The following is a 13,739-nucleotide window of genomic DNA, read 5'->3' on the forward strand; positions in this document are numbered from 1 at the left end:
GGAATGGAATTGAATGGAATGGAATGGAATGGAGTGGAAGCAACCCGAATGGAATAAAATGGAATGGAATGGAATGGAATGGAATGGAATGGAATGGAATGGAATCAACCTGAATGGAATGCAAAGGAATGGAATGGAATGGAATGGAATCAATCCGAAAGGAATGGAATGGTACGGAATGGAACGGAATGGAATGGAATGGAAAGGAATGGAATGGAATGGAATCAACCCGAATGGAAAAGAATGGAATGCAAAGGAATGGAATGGAATGGAATGGAATGGAATGGAATGGAATGGAATGGAATCAACCCCAATGGAATATAATGGAATGGAATGGAATGGAATGGAATCAACCTGAATGGAGTGCAATGGAATGGAATGGAATGGAATGGAATCAATCCGAATGGAATGGAAAGGAATGAAATGGAATGGAATGGAATGCAATGGAAAGGAGTGGAGTGGAATGGAAAGGAAAAGAATCAACCCAAATGGAATGGAATGGAAAGGAATGCAATAAACACGAATGGAATGGAATGGAATAGAATGGAATGGATTGGAACGAATCAACCGGAATGGAATGGAATGGAATGAAATGGAATGGAATGGAATTCACCGGAATGGAATGGAATGGAATGGAATGGAATGGAATGGAATGGAATGGAATCAACCCGAAAGGAATGGAATGGAATGAAATGGAATGGAATGTAATGGAATGGAATCAACACGAATGGAATGGAATGGAATGGAATGGAATGGAAAGGAATGGAATGGAATGGAATGAAATGGAATGGAATGGAATAAACCCGAATGGAATGGAATGGAATAAAATGGAATTGATTGGAATGGAATAAACCAGAGTGGAATGGTATGGAATGAAATGGAACGGAGTGGAATTAAACGGAATGGAATGGAATGGAATGGAATGGAATGGAATGGAATATAATCAACCCGAATGGAATGGAATGGAATGGAATGGAATGGAAAGGAATGGAACGGAAAGGAATAGAATGGAATCAAACCGAATGGAATGGAATCGTATGGAATTGAATCAACCCATATGGAATGGAATGGAATGGAATGGAATGGAATGGAACGGAACGGAACGGAATGGAATGGAATGGAATGGAATGGAATGGAATGGAAGGGAATCAACCCGAATGGAAAAGAATGGAATGCAAAGGAATGAAATGGAATGGAATGGAATGGAATCAACCCAAATGGAATGGAATGGAATGGAATGGAATGGAATGGAATGGAATCAACCCCAATGGAATATAATGGAATGGAATGGAGTGGAATGGAATCAACCTGAATGGAGTGCAATGGAATGGAATGGAATGAAACGGAATCAATCCGAATGGAATGGAATGGAATGAAATGGAATGGAATGGAATGCAACGGAAAGGAGTGGAATGGATTGGAAAGGAATAGAATCAAACCAAATAGAATGCAATGGAATGGAATGGAATAAACACGAACGGAATGGAATGGAATAGAATGGAATGGATTGGATCGAATCAACAGGAATGGAATGGAATGAAATGAAATGGAATGGAATGGAATTCACCGGAATGGAATGGAATGGAATGGAATGGAATGGAATGGAATCAACCCGAAAGGAATGGAATGGAATGAAATGGAATGGAATGGAATGGAATGGAATCAACACGAATGGAAGGAATGGAATGGAATGGAATGGAAAGGAATGGAATGGCATGGAGTGAAATGGAATGGAATGGAATAAACCCGAATGGAATGGAATGGAATAGAATGGAATTGATTGGAATGGAATAAACCAGAGTGGAATGGAATGGAATGAAATGGAACGGAGTGGAATTAACCGGAATGGAATGGAATGGAATGGAATATAATCAACCCGAATGGAATGGAATGGAATGGAATGGAATGGAATGGAATGGAATGGAATCAACCCGAATGGAATGGAATGGAATGGAATGGAATGGAATGGAAAGGAATGGAATGGAAAGGAATAGAATGGAATCAAACAGAATGGAATGGAATCGTATGGAATTGAATCAACCCATATGGAATGGAATGGAATGGAATGAAATGGAATGGAATGGAATGGAATTAACCGGAATGGAATGGAATGGAATGGAATGGAATGGAATGGAATGGAATGGAATAGAATCAACCCGAATGGAATGAAATGGAATGGAATGGAATGGAATGGAATGGAATGGAATGGAATCAACGTGAATGCAATTGAATGGAATTGAATGGAAGGGAATGGAATGGAATGGAATGGAATCAAGGCGAATGGAATGGAATGGAATGGAATGGAATGGAAAGGAATGCAATGGAATGGAATGGAATGGAATCAACCTGAAAGGAAAAGAATGGAATGGAATGGAATGGAATGGAATGGAATGGAATGGAATATAATCAACCCGAATGGAATGAAATGGAATGGAATGGAATGGAATGGAATTTAATCAAGGGGAATGCAATGGAATGGAGTTGAATGGAAGGGAATGGAATGGAATGGAACGGAATGGAAGGAATCTAGGCGAATGCAATTGAATGGAATGGAATGGAATCAACCCTAATGGAAGGGAATGGAATGGAAAGGAATGGCACGGAATGCAATCAACACGAATGGTATGGAATGTAATGGAATGGAATGGAATGGAATCAACACAAATGGACTGGAATGTAATAGAATCAACCCGAATGGAATGGAATGGAATGGAATGGCATGGAATCAACCCGAATGACATGGAATGGAATGGATTGGAATGGACTGGAATGGAAAGGAATGGGTTGGAATCAACCCGAGTGGAATGGAATGGAATGGAATGGAATCAAGGCGAATGGAATGGAATGGAATGGAATGGAATGGAAAGGAATGCAATGGAATGGAATGGAATGGAATCAACCTGAAAGGAAAAGAATGGAATGGAATGGAATGGAATGGAATGGAATGGAATGGAATGGAATGGAATGGAATATAATCAACCCGAATGGAATGAAATGGAATGGAATGGAATGGAATGGAATTTAATCAAGGCGAATGCAATGGAATGGAGTTGAATGGAAGGGAATGGAATGGAATGGAACGGAATGGAAGGAATCTAGGCGAATGCAATTGAATGGAATGGAATGGAATCAACCCTAATGGAAGGGAATGGAATGGAAAGGAATGGCACGGAATGCAATCAACACGAATGGTATGGAATGGAATGGAATGGAATGGAATGGAATCAACACAAATGGACTGGAATGTAATAGAATCAACCCGAATGGAATGGAATGGAATGGAATGGCATGGAATCAACCCGAATGACATGGAATGGAATGGATTGGAATGGACTGGAATGGAAAGGAATGGGTTGGAATCAACCCGAGTGGAATGGAATGGAATGGAATGGATTGGAATGGAATGGAATGGAATGGAATCAACCCTAATGGAATGGAATGGAATGGAATGGAATGGAATGGAATGGAATGGAATCAACCCAAAAGGAATGGAATGGAATGAAATGGAATGGAATGGAATGGAATGGAATGGAATGGAATCAACCCGAATGGAATGGAATGGAATGGAATGGATTGGAATGGAATAAACCTGAGTGGAATGGAATGGAATGGAATGGAATGGAATGGAGTGGAATTGAAGCAACCCGAATGGAATGGAATGGAATGGAATCAACCCAAATGGCATGGAATGGAATGAAATGGAACGGAATTGAATTAACTGGAAAGGAATGGAATGGAATGGAATGGAATGGAATCAACCCGAATGGAATGGAATGGAATGGAATGGAATGGAATGGAATGAAATGGAATGGAATGGAATAAACCCGAATGGAATGGAATGGAAGAGAATGGAATTGATTGGAATGTAATAAACCAGAATGGAATGGAATGGAATGAAATGGAACGGAGTGGAATTAACCGGAATGGAATGGAAGGGAATGGAATGGAAGGGAATGGAATGGAATGGAATTTAATCAACCCGAATGGAATGGAATGGAATGGAATGGAACGGAATCAACCCGAATGGAATGGAATGGAATGGAAAGGAATGGAATGGAATGGAATGGAATGGAATCAAACCGAATGGAATGGAATCGTATGGAATTGAATCAATCCATATGGAATGGAATGGAATGGAATGGAATGGAATGGAATGGAATGGAATGGAATAAACCCGAATGGAATGGAATGGAATAGAATGGAATGGATTGGAATGGTATCAACCGGAATGGAATGCAATGGAATGAAATGGAATGGAATGGAATGGAATGGAATGGAATGGAATAGAATCAACCCGAATGGAATGAAATGGAATGGAATGGAATGGAATGGAATGGAATGGAATGGAATAGAATCAACCCGAATGGAATGAAATGGAATGGAATGGAATGGAATGGAATGGAATCAAGGCAAACGCAATGGAATGGAGTTGAATGGAAGGGAATGGAATGGAATGGAATGGAATAAAGGCGAATGCAATTGAATGGAATGGAATGGAATGGAATCAACCCTAATGGAATGGAATGGAATGGAATGGAATGGAATGGAATGGAATGTCACGGAATTCAATCAACACGAATGGTATAGAATCTAATGGAATTGAATGGAATGGAATGGAATCAACGCAAATTGAATGGAATGGAATGGAATGGAATGGAATGGAATAAACCCGAATGCAAGGGAATGGAATAGAATGGAATGGATTGGAATGGAATCTACCTGAAAGTAATGGAATGGAACGGAATGGAATGGAATGGAATGGAATGGAATGGAATGGAATGGATCCGAATGGAATGGAATGCAATGGAATGGAATGGTATGGAATCAACACAAATGGACTGGAATGTAATGGAATGGAATAGAATCAACCCGAATGGAATGGAATGGCATGGAATCAACCCGAATGAAATGGAATGGAATGGATTGGAATGGAATGGAATGGAAAGGAATGAGTTGGAATCAACCCGAGTGGAATGGAATGGAATGGAATGGAATGGAATGGAATGGATTGGAATGGAATGGAATGGAATGGAATCAACACTAATGGAATGGAATGGAATGGAATGGAATCAACCCAAAAGGAATGGAATGGAATGAAATGGAGTGGAATGGAATGGAATGGAATGGAATCAACCCGAATGGAATGGAATGGAATGGAATGGAATGGATTGGAATGGAATCAACCTGAGTGGAATGGAATGGAATGGAATGGAATGGAGTGGAATTGAATCAACCCGAATGGAATGGAATGGATTGGAATCAACCCAAATGGCATGGAATGGAATGAAACGGAACGGAATTGAATTAACTGGAAAGGAATGGAATGGAATGGAATGGAATGGAATCAACCAGAATGGAATGGAATGGAATGGAATGGAATAAACCCGAATGGAATGGAATGGAATAGAATGGAATGGATTGGAATGGAATCAATCAGAATGGAATGGAATTGAATGAAATGGAACGGAATGGAATTAACCGGAATGGAATGGAATGGAATGGAATGGAATGGAATGGAGTGGAAATGAATGGAATGGAATCAACCCGAATGGAATGGATTTCAATGAAATGGAATGGAATGGAATCAACACGAATGGAATGGAATGGTATGGAACTGAATCAAACCAAATGGAATGGAATGGAATGGAATGGAATGGAATTGAATGGAATGGAATGGAATGGAATGGAATGGTAAAAACACGAATGGAATGGAATGGAATAGAATGGAATGGATTGGAATGGAATCAACCGGGATGGAAAGGAAAGGAATGGAATGAAATGGAATGGAATGGAATCAACCCGAATGGAATGGAATGGAATGGAATGGAATGGAATGGAATGAAATGGAATGGAATGGAATGGAATAAACCCGAATGGAATGGAATGGAAGAGAATGGAAATGATTGGAATGGAATAAACCAGAATGGAACGGAATGGAATGAAATGGAACGGAGTGGAATTAACCGGAATGGAATGGAAGGGAATGGAATGGAAGGGAATGGAATGGAATGGAATATAATCAACCCGAATGGAATGGAATGGAATGGAATGGAATCAACCCGAATGGAATGGAATGGAATGGAATGGAATGGAATGGAATGGAAAGGAATGGAATGGAAAGGAATGGAATGGAATCAAACCGAATGGAATGGAATCGTATGGAATTGAATCAACCCATATGGAATGGAATGGAATGGAATGGAATGGAATGGAATGGAATGGAATGGAATAAACCCGAATGGAATGGAATGGAATAGGATGGAATGGATTGGAATGGAATCAACCGGAATGGAATGGAATGGAATGAAATGGAATGGAATGGAATGGAATTAACCGGAATGGAATGGAATGGAATGGAATGGAATGGAATAGAATCAACCCGAATGGAATGAAATGGAATGGAATGGATTGGAATGGAATGGAATCAAGGCGAATGCAATGGAATGGAATGGAATGGAATGGAATCAACCCTAATGGAATGGAATGGAATGGAATGGCATGGAATGCAATCAACACGAATGGTATGGAATGGAATGGAAGTGAATGGAATGTAATCAATCAGAATGGAAAGGAATGGAATGGAATTGAATGGAATGGAATGGAATCAACGCAAATGGAATGGAATGGAATGGAATGGAATGAAATGGAATAAACCCGAATGCAAGGGAATGGAATAGAATGGATTGGATGGGAATGGAATCTTCCCGAAAGGAATGGAATGGAAGGGAATGGAAAGGAATGGAATGGAATGGAATGGAATGAAATGGAATGGAATGGAATGGAATCAACACAAATGGACTGGAATGTAATGGAATGGAATAGAATCAACCCGAATGGAATGGAATAGAATGGAATGGCATGGAATCAACCCGAATGAAATGGAATGGAATGGATTGGAATGGAATGGAATGGAAAGGAATGGGTTGGAATCAACCCGAGTGAAATGGAATGGAATGGAATGGAATGGAATGGATTGGAATGGAACGGAATGGAATGGAATCAACCCTAATCGAATGCAATGGAATGGAATGGAAAGAATTGGAATGGAATGGAATCAACCAAAATGGAATGGAATGGAATGAAATGGAATGGAATGGAATGGGATGGAATGGAATGGAATGGAATCAACCCGAATGGAATGGAATGGAATGGATTGGAATGGAATCAAACTGAGTGGAATGGAATGGAATGGAATGGAATGGAGTGGAATTGAATCAACCCGAATGGAATGGAATGGATTGGAATCAACCCAAATGGCATGGAATGGAATGAAATGGAACGGAATTGAATTAACTGGAAAGGAATGGAATGGAATGGAATGGAATGGAATGGAATGGAATGGAATGGAATGGAACGGAATCAACCCTAATGGAATGGAATGGAATCGAATGGAATGGAATGGAATGGAATCAACACGAATGGAATGGAATGGAATGGAATGGAATGGAATGGAAAGGAATGGAATGGAATGGAATGAAATGGAATGGAATGGAATAAACCCGAATGGAATGGAATGGAATATAATGGAATTGATTGGAATGGAATAAACCAGAGTGGAATGGAATGGAATGAAATGGAACGGAGTGGAATAAAACGGAATGGAGTTGAATGGAATGGAATGGAATGGAATGGAATATAATCAACCCGAATGGAATGGAATGGAATGGAATGAAATGGAACGGAGTGGAATAAAACGGAATGGAGTGGAATGGAATGGAATGGAATGGAATAGAATCAACCCGAATGGAATGAAATGGAATGGAATGGAATGGAATGGAATGGAATGGAATGGAATGTAATCAAGGTGAATGCAATGGAATGGAATTGAATGGAAGGGAATGGAATAGAATGGAATGGAATGGAATTGAATGGAATCAAGGCGAATGCAATGGAATGGAATGGAATGGAATGGAATCAACCCAAATGGAATGGAATGGAATGGAATGGAATGGAATGGAATTGAATGGAATGGAATGGAATGGAATGGAATGGAATGGAATGGAATAAACCCGAATGGAATGGAATGGAACGGAATGGAAAGGAATGCAATGGAATGGAATGGCATGGAATCAACCAGAAAGGAAAAGAATGGAATGGAATGGAATGGAATGGAATGGAATGGAATCAACACAAATGGAATGGAATGGAATGGAACGGAATGGAAAGGAATGCAATGGAATGGAATGGAATGGAATCAACCCGAAAGGAAAAGAATGGAATGGAATGGAATGGAATGGAATATAATCAACCCGAATGGAATGGAATGGAATGGAATGGAATCAACCCAAATGGAATGGAATGGAATGTAAAGGAATGGAATGGAAAGGAATGGAATGGAATCAAACCGAATGGAATGGAATCGTATGGAATTGAATCAACCCATATGGAATGGAATGGAATGGAATGGAATGGAATGGAATGGAATGGAATAAACCCGAATGGAATGGAATGGAATAGGATGGAATAGATTGGAATGGAATCAAACGGAATGGAATGGAACGGAATGAAATGGAATGGAATGGAATGGAATTAACCGGAATGGAATGGAATGGAATGGATTGGAATGGAATGGAATGGAATGGAATGGAATGGAATCAAGGCGAATGCAATGGCATGGAATGGAATGGAATGGAATGGAATCAATCCTAATGGAATGGAATGGAATGGAATGGAATGGCATGGAATGCAATCAGCACGAATGGTATGGAATGGAATGGAATTGAATGGAATGGAATCAATAGGAATGGAATGGAATGGAATGGAATGCAGTGGAATGGAATGGAATCAACCCGAATGGAACGGAATGGAATGGAATTGAATGGAATGGAATGGAATCAACGCAACTTGAATGGAATGGAATGAAACGGAATGGAATAACCCCGAATGCAAAGGAATGGAATAGAATGGAATGGATTGGAATGGAATCAACCCGAAAGGAATGGAATGGAACGGAATGGAAAGGAATGGAATGGAATGGAAAGGAATGGAATAGAATCAACCCGAATGGAAAAGAATGGAATGGAATAGAATGGAACGGAATGGAATGGAATCAACCCAAATGGAATGGAATTGAATGGAATGGAATGGAATGGAGTGGAATCAACCCGAATGGAATATAATGGAATGGAATGGAATGGAATGGAATGGAATGGAATGGAATGGAATCAACCTGAATGGAATGCAAAGGAATGGAATGGAATGGAGTGGAATCAATCCGAATGGAATGGAATGGAATGGAATGGAATGGAATGGAATGTAATGGAATGGAATCAACCCGAATGTAAAAGAATGGAATGCAAAGGAATGCAAAGGAATGGAATGGAATGGAATGGAATGGAATGGAATCAACCCCAATGGAATATAATGGAATGGAATGGAATGGAATGGAATGGAATCAACCTGAATGGAGTGCAATGGAATGGAATGGAATGGAATGGAATGGAATGGAATTCAACGGAATGGAATGGAATGGAATGGAATGGAATGGTATGGAATGGAATGGAATCAACCCGAAAGGAATGGAATGGAATGAAATGGAACGGAATGGAATGGAATGGAATCAACACGAATGGAATGGAATGGAATGGAATGGAATGGAAAGGAATGGAATGGAATGGAATGAAATGGAATGGAATGGAATAAACCCGAATGGAATGGAATGGAATATAATGGAATTGATTGGAATGGAATAAACCAGAGTGGAATGGAATAGAATGAAATGGAACGGAGTGGAATTAACCGGAATGGAATGGAAGGGAATGGAATGGAATGGAATGGAATGGAATGGAATATAATAAACGCGAATGGAATGGAATGGAATGGAATGGAATGGAATGGAAACAACCCGAATGGAATGGAATGGAATGAAATGGAACGGAGTGGAATTAACCGGAATGGAATGGAATGGAATGGAATGGAATGGAAAGGAATGGAATATAATCAACCCGAATGGAATGGAATGGAATGGAATGGAATGGAATGGAATGGAATGGAATGGAATCAACACGAATGGAATGGAATGGAATGGAATGGAATGGAAAGGAATGGAATGGAATGGAAAGGAATAGAATGGAATCAAACCGAATGGAATGGAATCGTATGGAATTGAATCAACCCATATGGAATGGAATGGAATGGAATGGAATGGAATGGAATGGAATGGAATAAACCCGAATGGAATGGAATGGAATAGGATGGAATGGATTCTTATGGAATCAACCGGAATGGAATGGAACGGAATGAAATGGAATGGAATGGAATGGAATTAACCGGAATGGAATGGAATGGAATGGAATGGAATGGAATGGAATGGAATGGAATGGAATGGAATCAAGGCGAATGCAATGGAATGGAATGGAATGGAATGGAATGGAATGGAATCAACCCTAATGGAATGGAATGGAATGGAATGGAATGGAATGGCATGGAATGCAATGAGCACGAATGGTATGGAATGGAATGGAATTGAAAGGAATGGAATCAATCGGAATGGAATGGAATGGAATGCAATGGAATGGAATGGAATGGAATCAACCCGAATGGAATGGAATGGAATGGAATTGAATGGAATGGAATGGAATCAACGCAACTTGAATGGAATGGAATGAAACGGAATGGAATAACCCCGAATGCAATGGAATGGAATAGAATGGAATGGAATGGAATGGAATCAACCCGAAAGGAATGGAATGGAACGGAATGGAAAGGAATGGAATGGAATGGAAAGAATGGAATAGAATCAACCCGAATGGAAAAGAATGGAATGGAATAGAATGGAATGGTATTGAATGGAATCAACCCGAATGGAATGGAATTGAATGGAATGGAATGGAATGGAGTGGAAGCAACCCGAATGGAATATAATGGAATGGAATGGAATGGAATGGAATGGAATGGAATCAACCTGAATGGAATGCAAAGGAATGGAATGGAATGGAATGGAATCAACCCGAAAGGAATGGAACGGTACGGAATGGAACGGAATGGAATGGAATGGAATGGAATGGAATGGAATGGAATCAACCCGAATGGAAAAGAATGGAATGCAAAGGAATGGAATGGAATTGAATGGAATGGAATGGAATGGAATCAACCCCAATGGAATATAATGGAATGGAATGGAATGGAATGGAATCAAACTGAATGGAGTGCAATGGAATGGAATGCAATGGAATGGAATCAATCCGAATGGAATGGAAAGGAATGAAATGGAATGGAATGGAATGCAATGGAAAGGAGTGGAGTGGAATGGAAAGGAAAAGAATCAACCCAAATGGAATGGAATGGAAAGGAATGGAATAAACACGAATGGAATGGAATGGAATAGAATGGAATGGATTGGAACGAATCAACCGGAATGGAATGGAATGGAATGAAATGGAATGGAATGGAATTCAACGGAATGGAATGGAATGGAATGGAATGGAATGGAATGGAATGGAATCAACCCGAAAGGAATGGAATGGAATGAAATGGAATGGAATGTAATGGAATGGAATCAACACGAATCGACTGGAATGGAATGGAATGGAATGGAAAGGAATGGAATGGAATGGAATGAAATGGAATGGAATGGAATAAACCCGAATGGAATGGAATGGAATAAAATGGAATTGATTGGAATGGAATAAACCAGAGTGGAATGGAATGGAATGAAATGGAACGGAGTGGAATTAAACGGAATGGAATGGAATGGAATGGAATGGAATGGAATGGAATGGAATATAATCAACCCGAATGGAATGGAATGGAATGGAATGGAATGGAAAGGAATGGAACGGAAAGGAATAGAATGGAATGAAACCGAATGGAATGGAATCGTATGGAATTGAATCAACCCATATGGAATGGAATGGAATGGAATGGAATGGAATGGAATGGAACGGAACGGAACGGAACGGAACGGAATGGAATGGAATGGAATGGAATGGAATGGAAGGGAATCAACCCGAATGGAAAAGAATGGAATGCAAAGGAATGAAATGGAATGGAATGGAATGGAATCAACCCGAATGGAATGGAATGGAATGGAATGGAATGGAATGGAATGGAATGGAATGGAATCAACCCCAATGGAATATAATGGAATGGAATGGAGTGGAATGGAATCAACCTGAATGGAGTGCAATGGAATGGAATGGAATGAAATGGAATCAATCCGAATGGAATGGAATGGAATGAAATGGAATGGAATGGAATGCAATGGAAAGGAGTGGAATGGATTGGAAAGGAATAGAATCAACCCAAATGGAATGGAATGGAATGGAATGGAATAAACACGAATGGAATGGAATGGAATAGAATGGAATGGATTGGAACGAATCAACAGGAATGGAATGGAATGGAATGAAATGGAATGGAATGGAATTCTCCGGAATGGAATGGAATGGAATGGAATGGAATGGAATGGAATCAACCCGAAAGGAATGGAATGGAATGAAATGGAATGGAATGGAATGGAATGGAATCAACACGAATGGAAGGAATGGAATGGAATGGAATGGAAAGGAATGGAATGGCATGGAGTGAAATGGAATGGAATGGAATAAACCCGAATGGAATGGAATGGAATAGAATGGAATTGATTGGAATGGAATAAACCAGAGTGGAATGGAATGGAATGAAATGGAACGGAGTGGAATTAACCGGAATTGAATGGAAAGGAATGGAATGGAAAGGAATAGAATGGAATCAAACAGAATGGAATGGAATCGTATGGAATTGAATCAACCCATATGGAATGGAATGGAATGGAATGGAATGGAATGGAATGGAATGGAATAAACCCGAATGGAATGGAATGGAATAGGATGGAATGGATTGGAATGGAATCAACCGGAATGGAATGGAATGGAATGAAATGGAATGGAATTAACCGGAATGGAATGGAATGGAATGAAATGGAATGGAATGGAATAGAATCAACCCGAATGGAATGAAATGGAATGGAATGGAATGGAATGGAATGTAATCAACGTGAATGCAATTGAATGGAATTGAATGGAAGGGAATGGAATGGAATGGAATGGAATCAAGGCGAATGGAATGGAATGGAATGGAATGGAATGGAATGGAATCAACCCAAATGGATAGGAATGGAATGGAATGGAATGGAAAGGAATGCAATTTAATGGAATGGAATGGAATCAACCCGAAAGGAAAAGAATGGAATGGAATGGAATGGAATGGAATGGAATATAATCAACCCGAATGGAATGAAATGGAATGGAATGGAATGGAATGGAATTTAATCAAGGGGAATGCAAGGGAATGGAGTTGAATGGAAGGGAATGGAATGGAATGGAACGGAATGGAAGGAATCTAGGCGAATGCAATTGAATGGAACGGAATGGAATCAACCCTAATGGAAGGGAATGGAATGGAAAGGAATGGCACGGAATGCAATCAACACGAATGGTATGGAATGGAATGGAATTGAATGGAAAGTAATCAATCGGAATGGAATGGAATGGAATGGAATTGAATGGAATGGAATGGAATCAACGCAAATTGAATGGAATGGAATGGAATGGAATGGAATAAACCCGAATGCAAGGGAATGGAATAGAATGGAATGGATTGGAATGGAATCAACCCGAAAGGAATGGAATGGAACGGAATGGAAAGGAATGGAATGGAATGGAATGGAATGGAATCAACACAAATGGACTGGAATGTAATGGAATGGAATAGAATCAACCCGAATGGAATGGAATGGAATGGAATGGCATGGAATCAAC

The sequence above is a fragment of the Pan paniscus genome, chromosome 6, assembly GCF_029289425.2.
Source record: "Pan paniscus chromosome 6, NHGRI_mPanPan1-v2.0_pri, whole genome shotgun sequence".
NCBI classification, from domain to species: Eukaryota; Metazoa; Chordata; class Mammalia; order Primates; family Hominidae; genus Pan; species Pan paniscus.